A 15904-nucleotide genomic window follows, 5' to 3' on the forward strand; every position below is an offset into this window, starting at 1 on the left:
CCACTCTTCTTCTGTCACCTTCCTTTATTACTGGTGTTGAAGTTCACCAAATATCTTCTTTGTGATTTCTTTTCATATCATCCTTAAAATAAGACTCTGAGAGAATAAATTAATACATATCTCACCCATTTTCCTGAAGTATACTAATTAGAAATCTAAGTATTTTTCCACTGGTAGACAACATTTTAGAATACATATACATGCACACATGTACACACACATATTTGCATATATAACTTGTATTCATAATTAAAATAAAATTTTATGTGGGACTTTTTATGCTTTGTTCTATTAAAGACTTAGATGATCTACTATACCTTTAGTATAAGTAGATACCTGGCCCTGAGGAAAATACTATATTCAGAATGCATAGAGTTCAGAACTACACTGGGGAATGCTTATTTCATTTTTCCCATAATGTTGTCCAATTTCCACTAAATTCAAATTACCGTCCAAAGAAATCTAAATTTTCATTTTATCACTTAAATTAAATAGATTCACTTTGGCCTCATTTTGTGGGAACATGTTGGCTGGGAGGTAGATTTTCACAAAATTAAAGGTCATGGAAGCAACAGATCACAAAGCAATTTAAACACAATTGAAGATAACATCAAGCTATCAACATCTATGACTCTCAATCTACTGATCTGTGGAATGCACTCATGGGAGTTAAATTTTTTTGGTTTTAAAATTTTTTTTGAGTTTTTAATTTTTTATTATTATTGTAATTATTTTACTGTGTCTAGTAAAACACACATGTAAGGTAAGCTTACCATACTATTAGTCTGAAACATAACCTGAGGGACTACAAAGTATTCTACTGTGTAAATTTACTATAAATTCAATCACCTCTGTAATTTGATATTTAAATTAGTTCCACTGATTCAGTATTATAATGAATAGTACAATGAAAAACTTTGTACATCTTAATCTTCATTTCTGATTATCTCAGTTCTGTTAAGTAACTAGAAATAGAATTTCTTAGTCAAATAGTTCTTTAAGACATGATATGAAATTACTGTCCACCAAGGTTTTAACTATTTAAGAATGTTTTAGACACATGTCCTGGCTGGCTTCCCTGAGGAGCCTTATTAAGCTTCCATGCTTGAAAGCTGCAAAGCAAACACTAGGCAAGGAGGTGAACAAGACCATTCTATGGGGTAAAGAAGGAAAACCTTACTGAGATGCTATCTTTACGTCTCAAAGGTCTCCTATTGACTGGCTGTTTTTTTTTGTTTTTGTTTTTTACTTATTTTTTACTGTGTTTAATAGAAGGGTTACATTAAATTCACCAGATAGAAGGTGCATAACTTCACAAACATTGATACCCTTTCTTATGACATGGTCCCCATTTCTCTCCCATCCCACCCCCACTTATCTTGATTTCCCCCCCTTCCCTATCCAATTTCAAATAACCAATTAAGCACATATAAAATATATCAGATAACAAGGTGAAATATTGTAACAATATGAAGTAACCAAGGGATGGCAAATGAGATGAGAGATAACATAGTACTTTAAGGACAACAGTCACTCATTCCTTCTCCTGGAGGTCCATAGAAACCTTGGGCTCTCCTAACAGAGATTTACAATAGAACAAAATCTAAAGACATTAGGCCAAATAGTATGACACTGACTGGCTGTGTTTTGCACTATGAGAAAGTTACACAAAGTCAGGATTCTGGTATGTGATTTTTCTTACTTCTGCAAACATTATCCCAGTATGTACTTAGTGTAGGTAGCTAGGGAAAGGAAATCCATCGATTACTCCTATGTAATCATCCAGGTGTTTCAAGTTGACACATTGAAAAGAGCTTCACAGGTTGCAGATTCAATCCATGACTTTAAATTGTTATTGTGTCTTCTTAGTTATCTGATTTGGCAAAGACTGTAGGTAGGTCTTTGTCTTTCATGATCTTGGTGGTTATTTTATTTTTTTCATTACGTGTGTGTGTGTGTGTGTGTGTGTGTGTGTGTGTGTGTGTGTATGCTTGTGTTATTGTGTGCTGGAGATCAGGAGGGGACCAGAATCTTCATCATGCTAAGCACACCAGGTACCCTGAGCCCAACCGCCAGTTTCCTTTGTGCTTTCTAATTGCATTGGCTACAGTTTTCAGAACCATCTTGACCGTGAAGTTGTGTGATATTCCCTCAAGACTTGAATCAGCATGTGAATGTTTACTAGGAACATTCCACAAAGAATTTAAACAATAATTTTCTTGGTGATTCAGAATCCATATGGAAAGTATATAAAGTCTTTATAATTTACACTGAGATACTGGAAAGTTGAGATTACATTTCCTAGGCATCTTAGTAGCTCTTTTCACAAGTATGAACCTGAGTCATTGAAGGTGAGGCCTGACAGAGTCTTCTTTCAAGTTTATGTGTGTTTCATTATATGTTCAACATAAGATATGTACACAGTAGTATATGTATAAAACTAATACATACTAGTTGTATGCAAATATGTTAATAATTATTTTTAACTTTAAGTTTTTGGTGATACTGAGAATTGGCCTCACCTTGAATTTAAGGCCAAGCTAGCATTCTAACAGTTGAGTCATACTTCAGCCCTTTGTGATTTAGATAGTTCTTCAATAGATGCTTGTCTGTTGTTGTTTCCCAGGTTGGTACAGACCATAATCCTTCAATTTATGCTTTCTGTGTAGCTGGAGTGACCATATTTTTACTGGATGAGATAGAATGGCTTGGCTGCAGCAGTCTTCTTATGACCATGGAGAAGATGATAAGAAAAAGAACCGGAAAAATGAAGAAGCTCCAGGGCTCTCTTGAGATACAGGGCAGTATGCAGTAGTGGAAGCTCTGGGTGTATTAGGCCAGAGGGCAGGGGTTCCTCACTTGCCTTATAGACTGTTTTAGAAAGCTGCCCAGTTTGTTCCCAACCTTCCCAAAGCTTGGCTTACTCCCTGTGTTATAATAGCCAGTGAGGTCTTGCCCTCATTTTATGGTGTATACAGCAAGAGAGATGCAAAACAATGCTTGAGAGAGAAATTGAGAAAGTAGCAAATAAATGACATCTGTGAATACCGAATTTTCCTGGCTTGATGTAATTGTATATTACTTGTTCTGAATACTCAGCTAGCTTGCTCTGCTGGCTGCCTTATCCTGGTTCTCTACCACTTAAACCCATCTCTACCCTGGCTTTTTGCTGGTAATTTTAGAGATTGAGTCTTAAAGACTTCTTCCCATGCTTGTGTCAAACTGTGATCTTCCAAATTTTAGCCTCGTAAGTAGGTAGAATTCAAGGTGTGAACCTCTAGTGCTAGATTAATGCTGTCTCAAAGGTAGATTTTCCATTTAATTGATAGGGGGAGCAGTGGCATCAATCATGGTGGCAAACCTCAATTTCAGGGTCCTTGTGCTCCTGGTTTTCATGGGGCTAAAGAGTTCCAGCAGTAGTAGTAGCAGAGGTGAGCAGAAAATCACACCAATTTCAACCTCTAAGAGTTTACACACCAGTAGTACTTGATGAATGGTCCATTGGGTTTTCTTCCTCTGTTTTAACTGAAGACCTTCTGTGCAATGCTATTTTAGGTTCTAGCACATTCAACTGGTGGAGTTGCTACTCAAAGCCAAAGTCATTCAGCCAATGGCACTAAAAATACTGTTGGTTTCTGCCAGTCAATTTTCTTCTATTTTCACCATTAGTGGTTCTGCCTGGAAACTGCCTGGCAGGATGCAAATCTCAACCCAGGGCTGATGGAAATCAGAGAATGTGTTAAGCTATGTAAGGTTTCAGAGCAACATTATTCACTCAGTATTTGAAATATTTAAACAAATGTAAATCAAAAAAAAGAGAGAGAGATGAAATCTCATTATAAGAAATGAATGGCTTCTTTCCAGTCTTTCTACAATACTGTAGATGATACCCATTTACATACCATTTGTAATATTAATATTATCATGGTGAAATAAATCACATCTTTCACGTTTACATTTTTAATTACATTTTACGGCATTTGTTCTTTTGTTTATCGTTAACTAATAAAATATTTATTACCTCTTACATATATGATGGTGGCTCTGTATTTTAATCAGATTTTGTACATAATCTTTTCTCCCTCTTTTAGTATCTTTTTTATGACCTTATACACCACAAGATGTTGTTTTGTGGAAAACCTCATTATTTTTTAATGCATGGCTATTTATTAATGTATTGTGTATATAACACACTATGCATTTCTTTGAATTGATGAATACATTTACATCCACTTGAGAATAAAAATTCCCTTAAGGGCCAATCTCACATTTCTCTGGCTGTGCTGCCAGGAGCCTTATACTGATTGTTTTTCTTGTTTTGTTGAGAAGCGGAAAGTGAAAAGGAGACAAAAAGACATGGGGGAAAATAGAGTTACAACGAACAGTATTTTTAAATTTCATTTATGGGCAAACTTCTCCTGAGGTTAAAAAAATTAATGCTTCATTGCAAAATGGAATTTTCAGAGCATGCAAATGACTTTCCCCTTTGTAAAGTCTTCCATTTGATATGCATTTTATGTGGAGCACTTGACCACTGTTCTTCAAGTTATTTTCCATTGTGCTTGTGAATCATACCCTCTCCTGCTGTATACTTGGAAGCTCAGATACTAATTGAATGATAAGAAGAGTATAGTTAACTATGATATTGGGTACAATTGAACACAATGGGATAGCCATTAAAAAAACACAAGATTTTCCCCTCATTATAAACATTGTTACTGATCTTGAGTCTAAATACCATCAAGCTAGAGTCTAGGTAAACCTACATAGTAGTCTGAGTAAACAAGGCTGTCTTCTAGTATAAGAGGCTGTAGCCAGCCACCTTAACTATCTGTGCTCTTTGATAATTTTGGGGGAGGGGTTTTAAGTGGACCCTGGGAAATCATCAGCCTAGGTATGTCTGAATAAATGATCAGGAGGACTGTAGAGATGAAGGATGGGTGGGAGGGAAAGAAATATTTCTGAAGGTAGGATTTTTCTTTTGCTCTTCCTTTTTTGCTATTTTTTGGAGGGGGTACGCAAATAGAAGCATTCAATTGTTTGCTCTCTCTCTTGCCCCCTTATAAATCTTTTTCTGACATTGTCACACTCCCTTGCAGTACTGAGTACTGCCCTGACTTCTTATAGTTTACGTGCTTCTCTCTTACCAACTAATAAATTCAATTTTCATATGGTGTGAAGAGGGTACTGAGCAGGAAATTTATAGTGACCTCTCATTTCAATAAGTACATGTATCCATGGTGATGACAGAGGCAGCAAATTGAATATAAAATGTTTCCCAAGACAATATTCTAGAGGTAGCATCCTCAACTAGTCACAGAGAGACCGAGGTCATCTTCTTCCATACCCACTACTAGAAGATCAGCTGGGCTCTCGCACATGAGTTGGACTTGGTGGTCTTTTGGACAAGGGTGGGTCTGTGTGAGACTCCTGCAGAGATGGCAGATGGTCCAGGGGTAGTCAGATGCTTATAGTTTTTCAGGTATGCTCAAACAAGCACTGGCCTAGGGGTGCTGTCAGGGTCTCAACTCAGTTGTCACCTCTTTGCTCTGTAAACTTCATTCTTTCCCATAGTTCCTTATAAATAAGTAAATGAGCAACAAGTAAATCAATAAACTAACGGTAAAGAGGATCTCGTTCGCTAGGTCTAGGATGTGGACTGAATTACCTGGTTCATTTCTCTGAAATGTCCACAGTTGGTAACAATACAGTATTCACAGCTTGCAAGTAACAATAAAGCATCATGGTTGTTAGCCATTAGGAACACTTTGCTGATTTTAGATCCACAGTGATTTTCTCTTATCTGTGGGTATTTTTCCCCATTTGCTTATTCCTAGTCTTTGCCAATCTGATCTGCTCTCCTGCAAAGGTGGATCCTTAACTCAGCTTTTGACATCTCCCCTTTTCCTTTCCTGCATCTTTGAAGTTGTTTTTTTTTTTTTTAAAGATAACCTTAAGCCATTATTCTCACTTTCACCTCATGGTCTCTAAGCACTTAGCTCTCAGAACAAAAGAGGTCATAATGGCAAAATTTCTTCTTGCATCTTGTACTTTTTCATAATCCAGAAATTGACCCTTTACTTTCTAATTTGGTAGCAAATTCTTACTAAAACATATACTTCCTATCTGCAGCCTATTTCAGCATTGACTGATCCATTTTCTTTCTACCACCTCCTGTGGGTTCTAAACTTGGGCCTCACTGCTCCTCTCCCCTTCCTCTCTTTTGTTTTGCCACCAAGTTGGAATAGAGACCCTGAAGTCTTAAGCTAGACTCCTCCAGGAGGAGGAAATTGTTCTTTACTGGAAGACAATTTCCAAATTGTATATGTATTTGAATTTTTCTTCAATACCATTTGCTGGAAGCCACTTTCTTTTCCTTCAGGCCTAGGAAAGTTGCTTAAGTTCATCTCACCACTCATTTAACTGTGGTCCATGCACATCATATATATAGTGGCTCACACAGAGTCACTGGTGGAAAATACATTCCAACAAACAGATTACCTATTTGTCTGTCTGAACATACAACCTACATTCTTTTAAGAGTTCAAATGTTTTGTTTCTTGTCATGTTTTTATTTGAACTGGTGGTGTAGGAATATCCAAATTCTTTTAATTTTCATAGATAGCCTACCAGTCAGCTCACACATTCTGCCCTCCTTTCTCATTTTTAGCTATCCTTTGATGAGCAACTGGATTTTTCCTTTCTTTGTGGGTCTTTCTCTTTAGCTTTCCGCTTTGATAACACTTTGTTAGACTTAGGTGTGTATTGTGTTCATTGTATATACTTTCTGGTGAATGTTGTACACATGATGTCACTGTCTACTGCAAGTTTACACCATCCCTTTTCATCCTGCTCCACTGTTGGAACATAGTGGATTGTGGCTATTCAGGTTTGTTTGCTTATTTTGGTGGGTTTAGACCTTGAGCTTGCTTGGCAAATACTCTACCACTTGAGCCACAGCACCAGGTCTATTGTTTTAATTTTGTTTGTGAAATAGGGTCTCACTATCTTTGTCTAGTCTAGTTTCAAATTCACAGTCCTCTTGCATTTGCCTAATAAATACCGGGGATTACAGTTATGTACAATATGTCTGGATCTTTTGAGTTACTAAACTCAATAAGATATGTATTAGATCCCCTAGCATATTATCTTTAGTATATGAATAGTATATGAATATTCTTAGTGGTGTGTGCACGTTGTGCAGGTGTATGTGTGTGTGTGTGTGCATGTGTTTGTGTGTGTGTGTGTGTGTGTGTGTGTGTGTGTATGTGGTGTGTTGGCTCTGGGACTTAAATTTAGGGTCTGAATATTGTCCATGAACGTTTTCTTTGTTCAAGGATAGGCTCTCTACTACTTGAGCCACAGCTCCACTCTGGATTTTTGTTGTTTAATTGGAGATAAGAATATCACATTTTCCTCCCTGAGGTAGCAAACCACAATCTTCAAGTCTCAGCTTCCTGCTTAAGTAGGATTATAGACATGATCCACCAATACAAGACTTGTGAGTGTTCTCAGTAGAGACACTGGGATTGCTTCAAAGTATCTGAACAGCTGAAACAGATAAGTTGTGTGTTATTTGATATAATGTAGAATTAATTCATACTCTATTCAATTCATTATGTGGTTTTTTGCATTTCGCTGTAACCTAGAATCTAACTACAAATAGTGCCTACTACAAATAGTGCATATTTTTTCCCAGCAAAGAGAATAACAGCATAGATCTAATTTAAGGAACATGAATTGTAAAGTAAGCTGTGAAGGCACAACCAATTTTTTAAAGGTCCCCGTGACCAAGCTTGGGCTTCTTTGTTCCCAGGAGAGCCATCAAGTGTGTTTGACAAGTGAGTTATATATATATATATATATATATATATATATATATATATATATATATATATTACCACAAGACCTTCTCTCCACAAAACTGCTTTTTCAGGACTTTTATTTAGTGATGTACGTTTTTTTCTCAATTGCTAGGATGTATAAGAGCAGAGTTCGTGATTTTTTTTGGCAAAACTCTCACAATAAGCCTAAAAACAACACTTTAATGACCTAGTTTCTTTTCAACAACAAATTTGAATTCTGATGGATCCCCTCTTGCATGGGTATGTTAAAAGATGAAACTCTGGCAGCTCATGCCCTAGCACAGACAGATATTCACAAGTAACTACTCACAGACACCAGTGTTGCCATTTGGGGCATTTAACACAGATACTCTCAAGGTCGACATCTATTCAGAGGCATACTTGCTTCTTTGCTTCCTTCCTGGGAGGGTGCATATTAGAAGGATTTTCTCCTATCAGTGAGTAAAACTTCTAGAATGTCTGATTTCTGTTTCTTTATTGGATTACCCATTTATCAAAATGCTAGGATGAAGGCTACAGAGCTTCAGAACTGTTGTCATGGCTAATCACAATATATTGAAAACAATAAAGGGCAAAGCTGAATTAATTTTATTTCTAGTGATTTTAATTATGAAGATAAAATGAATTAACTGTATATAGAAATAATCTTTAAATATGTCTTGAATAATATATGCAAATGACAATAACTTGGGACACCATTTCATAGTTAAAAATTGAAAGTTCAAAGTTTATATTAAGAGAAATGACACCCCAAGTGTCTTTCAGACTAGAGTGTAACCAATAGCAGTTTGATGAACAGTAAACCATCACTGCCTGGGAGGTGACAGCATTGTTCCACGGCTCAGGACCTTTGTTAACAGAGCCTAGGAATAGAATGAATGAAAGATCCTTTCTCCCCTTTGTGTACTAGGACTTCTACTGAATGAAATCTTACTCACAGACAAGCAAGAAGAACTTTCCCATCAGTCTCAAAATTTACAAACATTTGGGCAAGCAATGTGTAAGTGTCATGCTAAGTTTTTCTTTCAACAGACCATAGGAATTAGGGCCTTGTAAAGTGCAGCTGGAGTTGAATTATTAATTTGCTTCACAGTAGTTCAGATATCATCAATATAGATGGCACATTTAAAAACACGTGGGCTGGGACAGATGGGAACAAGATGAAATCATTGATGATTATGGTACATTAATTTACATTGGACTGAAACCCTTTCATACAACTACTTAAAGATAATAAAAAATAAAGCAAAAAATTAAAGTCAAAAATTGTAGAATATTTATTGGTAATATGTGCATTGTTAAGAGTTCTAAACTAAAATTAAATATTTTTGACTTTATATATATAATTAATATGACATCTAAAATAGAATAACGTACATCCTATACTTTGTATTGCATAACAACATATGCCAATTTATTAATATGTTCATAAAATACATTGCTAGGATTGAATATATATAGATATTGTGTGTGTGCACAAGTGTGTATGTGCATTTATGTTCTAGTAATGAGGCTTGAACTCAGGGCATAGGCTTTTATGGTGCTTAACTAGATATGAATCTCACAGATTTTCTTATCCAGGCTGGCACTGAATTGTAATCCTCAGGTCTCATTCTTCTGAGTAGTTATAATTACAGTCATGAGCCACTGATTACTTGCTAAAATTTAACTTATATTTTAAAATATATCAGAGGCAAAAATAAAAATCAATGCTTCCAAGAAGTTGAAATATTTTCATTTCTATTCAGTCTAGAAGAAAATTGCCATTTTCATAAACATAGAAAAAACTGTTTCTGTGCTTACTCTTTGGAATGAATAAAAAAGAATTGAAGCCTTCAAAAGAGTTAACAAAAATGTGTGTATCACATACATATAGATCTACCAATACATATACACAAGCAAGACCATACAGAATCATTCGTGATTAAGCTCCTGATTTCCCTTCTGACTGTCTTCTCTTGCCACATCTTCTCTCCTCAAAGTACTCAGAGCTCCTTAACTGCTAGCACTCACACCAACAGCAAACATTCTCCTGCCTCTGGGCCCTGGTACTTGCTCAAGTCACCTTCATCTTCATGTTTAGATATCCATGTACCACAGGTTCACCAGAATTGTGCTCAGATGTCATGTAATTTATTGAAGTGCCCTTTTATAATCTTCCTATGTAAAGAAACTTGCATCCTCTCTTCTTTGACACTTTTCATATTAATTTTCCCTCATGTGCTATGCTACATACTTGCTGTTTCATGACTGTTTTATTTTCACCTGACTACAAGCTGCAACAATGAAGGGTCTTTGTTTTTCTTGTTCACTGTTCTTGAGGATAAACCAACAGCGGACTATATTTGAATACTCGACCCAAACTGGTTGATTCTTTTGTTTTGTTTAAATTGTTTCCTTCCTCTGCCGCTTTTTGATTTTTGTACCTTCAGTTTATCTGCTTCAGGGGAGGAAAGGGGAGCACAGAAATTGTGGAGAAAGGGTGAACAAAGGCAGAAGTGATACCCACTAGATTTGAAAATGAGCTGCACAACTTGTGGGGGAGGGGCATTGAGAGAAAAAAACTAGAGAAAAAGAAGGAAGCGGGCCAGGAGTTTGGCCTAGTGGTTAAAGTACTTGTCTAGCATGCACAAAGACCCGGGTTCGATTCCTTGGTACCACGTACATACAAAAAAGCCGGAAGTGGTGCTGAGGCTCAAGTGGTAGAGCTCTAGCCTTGAGAAAGTCCAAGGACAGTGCTCAGGCCCTGAGCTCAAGCCCAGGACTGGCAAAAAAAAAAAAAAAAAAAAGAAGGAAGCAAAAAGAAATGTACCTCACTTACCTAACTGTAGCCTCTCTGGGTATCACCTTTACAATGACAATGAAATTCCAAAAATTGGTCAATTTAATCGATTACTAGTGCATTGCCAATGAGCTCTTTTCTGTGTGTAGCATTGGGTTTTGAATTCACACTTGCTAGTCAGGTGCCGTTGTTTTTTTTTGATGGTGGTATTGAGAACTGAAGAGCTTTGTAATTGCTACACAGATACTCTGCTACTGGAGCCACAATTCTGGCCCCTTTTCACAATGGATATTTTTGAGTTAGTGCCTCAATTTATCCCTCGCTGGGATAACAGGGACATACTATTGCACCCAGCCATTAGTTGAGATAGATTCTTAGGAACTTCCTTTTGTCCAGATTGGTCTTCAACTATTATTCTCTTATCTTTATTTTTCAAATAGAATTATATGCTTGAGCCCTTATGCTTGGCCTTGGCAGGCCTTGTTGCTGCTGAGCCACTCTAGCTCTGGGTTCGGCTGGTTGTTTTGAGACAGGGTCTTCCTTTCTGTCTAAATGCACACTTGAGTGCCATCTTTCCATATTAGGCTTTCCATGTAGAAAATCACACTCTCAAGTCATTGTGCCCACTCTTTGTTGAGAAGGAGTGGCATGGACTTTGCTGTCTGGGTTGGACTTAAAGTTCTTTGTCTTAACCTCCTAAGTAGCTAAGAATATAAGCATGAGTTACCAGTACCACTCTTGACAAATCATTTCTTCAGTAACAGGACTAAATTGAGGGCTGGGAGCTCAAGATTATAAAGATAATTATGCAAGAGACTGGGGTCTACAGATGGAAGCCCCACACTAGCCTGGATCGTAAATCCTCCATATATCTTACCTACAATTAGCCAGCAAAAAGTCATAAGCGGAGGTATGGCTCAAGTGGTGGAGTACCATAGACGAACAAAGTAGCTAAATGAATTCAGGTTTTCATAATGGAACACAAGTGTTCAGCACACATGCATGTATATGCACTTATACAGAGAAGTAGAACTCAAACTCATAATCTGTAGGTAACATTCTACAATTAGGCATCAAGACCTTCCTTAGAAGCTTCAAGCCCTTCCCATAGTCCATTTCTCCTACATTACACATGCTTGAAATAATTATTCCTTCCCAACATAAAGGAAGGGGAAAGAGAATTCTTATCATTTAGTACTGAAGAGTGATAGAGAAGGGAGGGACTGTGTTTGGCCTGAGTTTCACTATGTCTTTCCCAATTCCTGTAGGTGGAAGTTGATGAGTCAATTCCACTAAAAGGAGAAAATAGGAGGTGACAATGAAGCTGGTCCAGCCAAATGGCTTCTTCATTTCATAAACCTTTGGGATTTCTGCAGGTCAAATGAAAAATAAACCAAGTTTTCTCTCATGCCATTGCACTTTAGAATCTAGTCAAGTCAAACAAAAAGAATTTTGATTGTATAACGTTACTCATAAAGTTCAGAAACTGACTTTCAGAGACTTTGGTTTAAGAAAAAGGTTTGGAAATGAGATTTTACATTTATACTATAATTTTAATATCTCATCTTTAATAGGAATTTATTAGCTGGAACCCAATAAAATGCCTCGTGGACATATATTATTATTGTACACTGTGCCTATAAAGTCCAGGCACGACTTTAAAATGAGGCCTTATAAATATTTCTGATAAAGACATGAATGACTTGGAATGTCTTAATATTCCAGACTTTAATAGCTTCAGATATTCAAGTATGTTATTAAATGCAAACTTATATTCCTATGAAACTATAGTTTAGAGTGAAATATTCAATCGCTAGCAGGATAACTATGCCAAGTATATAATAATAAGACTCACATAATAAAACTAGCATGTTGAAGTCCACATTTCATGTTTCTAAAGCATACCAGAGAAAATAATGAAAAATGTTTGAGTAGCATTTTCTCTAGATTTGTCAACCTAAGAGGAGAATCAAAGGCAGATGGAACTTTCAGGGAAGAAAGAAAGAGGAAATAATAACAGAGACCATGACATTAAGAGAAGAAATTTACCTTATATGTAATAGGATGGGTAAGAAGTTTTATACATGTATCCTGCCTGTGGGATTCACATGGGATAAATCCAGGTAGAAGAATCTGGGACAAAATGAATAATAGAACAGAATTTCTCGGGGTGATGGTCTGTGACACTCATGTATATGATAACTGAAGAAAGATTTGAGGAACAGAAAAACAGGGCTAGGGCAAAAATGATGCAGAATCTGAATCAACCCCAGCTCCAGGACTTCTAAACTGAATCATATTATGTAATTCAGGTAGAAAGTAAAAAGCCCAGAGAGACATCTAAAATATAAGAATATTAAAAAGCAACGATTTTCTTCATTACAAACATTATATGGCACAAGATAATGCCTACCGTAATCTATTAATTAGCAATTACCTAAATTACTTGTTTTGAAATTTTCTTCCATCCTGTCTCTCATCTGTGTATATAGCAGCTGATTTATTTCTTCCTTCCAGAGTGAGCATGTGAGCATGCATTTAATCAGTGTTTACAACATGTAGATCACAAGAGACTTGGTATAAAATGAGAGATTAAATTTTGAAATTTGTTTCAATAAACAGATGAAGGTTTAATCATTTTGTTGGCTTTTAATGTTGATTTAATGGGAAGATATTTGGAGGTCAGATGTTAAGACAAAAATACAAAAATGAGCTGGAGATAGATGCTTCTGGGCCAATCAATGAAATATTTATGTCTGTTTTACACACCTCTCTATAATGACTTCCTTTCCAGTTATGAATCATATATTATGTATACAAAATATCCCAAATATCATGAAATAAATTAACCATATTTCAGTGATTACTAAGTCCTGAGTTTGGGGAGTAAAGAAGTAATGTCATCTTCTTACTCATTTATATTTTTTCATCCTTCTGTTTGCTATACTGGGATGAATTGGAGTCTTCTTGCTTATTCCAGGACATTGGGTCCCTGGACTCTCAGGCTATCTACTGGCAATCAATGATTGATTCTGGGATGGGAAAGAGACTAAACAGACTTAAGGAGGGAAATCTAGTAGTGTGTGTGTGTAAGCGTGCACGCTCGTGTGCCCATACTAGTGCTTGTATTGAGGGACTGGGTGTTGTCTCTTAGCTTTTTGTTTTGTTGTTATCATTTAGAGTTGGCATTCTACTACCTGAGTCATATCTCCATATCTCCACTTCTGGGTTTTTGAACAATAATTATTGATAAGATTCTCATGAATTTTCCTACCCAGGCTAGCCTCAAAATTTGATCCTCAGATTTCAGCCTTCTGAGTAGCTAGAATTAAAAGTATGATCCACTGGCACCAGCTTGAAACTATAAGATTTTATCTAATTCTGGAAAAGATATTGTTTGTATTTAGTGGAGTAAAATGAAGAAATTGAACACTAAAGGTGCCATAGTTGGATGTATCCACATATGCACATAGCTTGATCAGACTTCTCTGTTACTCCCTTTTCCCTAGCCATTTCCCAAACCAATTGTGACAAGCTTTATTGTTCTTTGTTCCATTTTCACACATTTATGTAAGGTATTTTTACCATAGTTACTCTCCTTTGCCCTTTCTCTTTGCTTTCATCTCTCACAGATACCTATACTCTGTTTACATTCTTGTCTATTTTTTTATGGTGCCAGTTTTGGGTTTTGAACTCAAGGCCTGGATACTTTCCCTGAGCTATTTTGCTCAAGGCTAGTGCTCTATAACTTGAGTACACCACTGCTTCCAGCTGTGTTTTGGCGGATGAGTGCAGATAAAAGTCTCACAGGCTCTCTTGCCTTTTCTGGCTTAGAACCGTGATCCTTAGATCTCATCCTCCTGTGTAGCTATACAGATCTGAACAGCCATTCTTGTCATTTTTTTAAAAAAGTGATAGTGATTACTTCTACTATCTATTTTCCTTTGATCATTATAAATGTTTTTGGTGATAAGTCTAGATTTGTGTTGTTGCATATAAAGAAGAGTTAGTATTTAGACTAGAAAGTTTTCTAAGCTATGACTCTGCCTATTTTCAGTTCTGAGTTTTTTCACCACTCGAGGATAGATTAGATGCTTCCATTCTCAGGATTTTGTATCCCTGTTATCTTCAAGGTAATATTTTCTTGGGGCCTGCATGTGATGACAACTGAAATGCTACTGGCTGGTCAGGTCACAGCAGAAGTTCTACCCCACTCTATGAGGCAGCAGAAATCAGTGCTCTTATATTTTTGTGACGTATGTGGGGACATCCTCCAATCACAAGCAATCCTAGGTTAACAGCACAACTTCTCAGACATAAGACTGACTGTTTTGCCCTTTCTTGCAAAGAGGAAGAATGTGGACCTCATGCCACTGACCCTTTGGGCAACACAGTTTTACTTTGTAACTGATATGCTCAAATTTCATTTTGGGGCAATGAAGGATACTGATAACATTTCTTCATAGTTGGACAGCATCCTAGCAAACATATGCATGTGTAAAATCAATTATGAGCCATCTAAACGAAGTAGATGTTCCTTTCCTTGATGGACAGATGGGCCAACTGAAAGTCAGAAGTCGACACTAGAAGGTAAACCTGGAAACATCAAGGACACACCTACCATCACTCACCAGTAAGGATTTTCACACCAAAGTCCCTAGCAAGTACAACTCCAGCCTGTCATCTTTGGGTGCAGAGGCGCCATCTTCCTTCTCTAAATATAAAGAACCAGAGAGAAAGAGCTATTGGTCATACCCTGTGATGATGCTGCCCACACATGTGTGTAGGTGATTTCACCTTACCACCATCACTGGAAACTGGAAAGCAAGATCATGCACATGGTGGTACAGGAACTTGCATGGAGGTTCACAACCTCTCTTTCTTTAGATAAGCTCTGTCTGCTCATTTACTTTTTAGATGTGCCAAGAACTATTATCTAATGTAAAGGTTATTATAAGTGTTCCCCAATCCCAAGTCCCGTGGAAGACACTATTTCTTCTTTCTGATCTGAGGAAAATAGAAGTTAGTAGTTGGCTGCTTAAATGTATGAGAGGCTGTTATTAGCTAATAAAATATGTCTATATTTACTGTTATTTGGGACAATCTGTTGTGCCATCCCAAATATTTTGTAGTAATTTCAGGCTGCCAAGAAAAGAAAGTCTCAAAGACTATTTTTAGTAGAATATTAGACTCTGAAAAATTAGCTCCTTTCCAGATTCCAGTTGGAACAATACACCATCAGGTCTTTTCCAAAAAC

The sequence above is a fragment of the Megascapheus bottae genome, chromosome 9, assembly GCF_031878675.1.
Source record: "Megascapheus bottae isolate mThoBot1 chromosome 9, mThoBot2.hap1, whole genome shotgun sequence".
Taxonomy (NCBI): domain Eukaryota; kingdom Metazoa; phylum Chordata; class Mammalia; order Rodentia; family Geomyidae; genus Megascapheus; species Megascapheus bottae.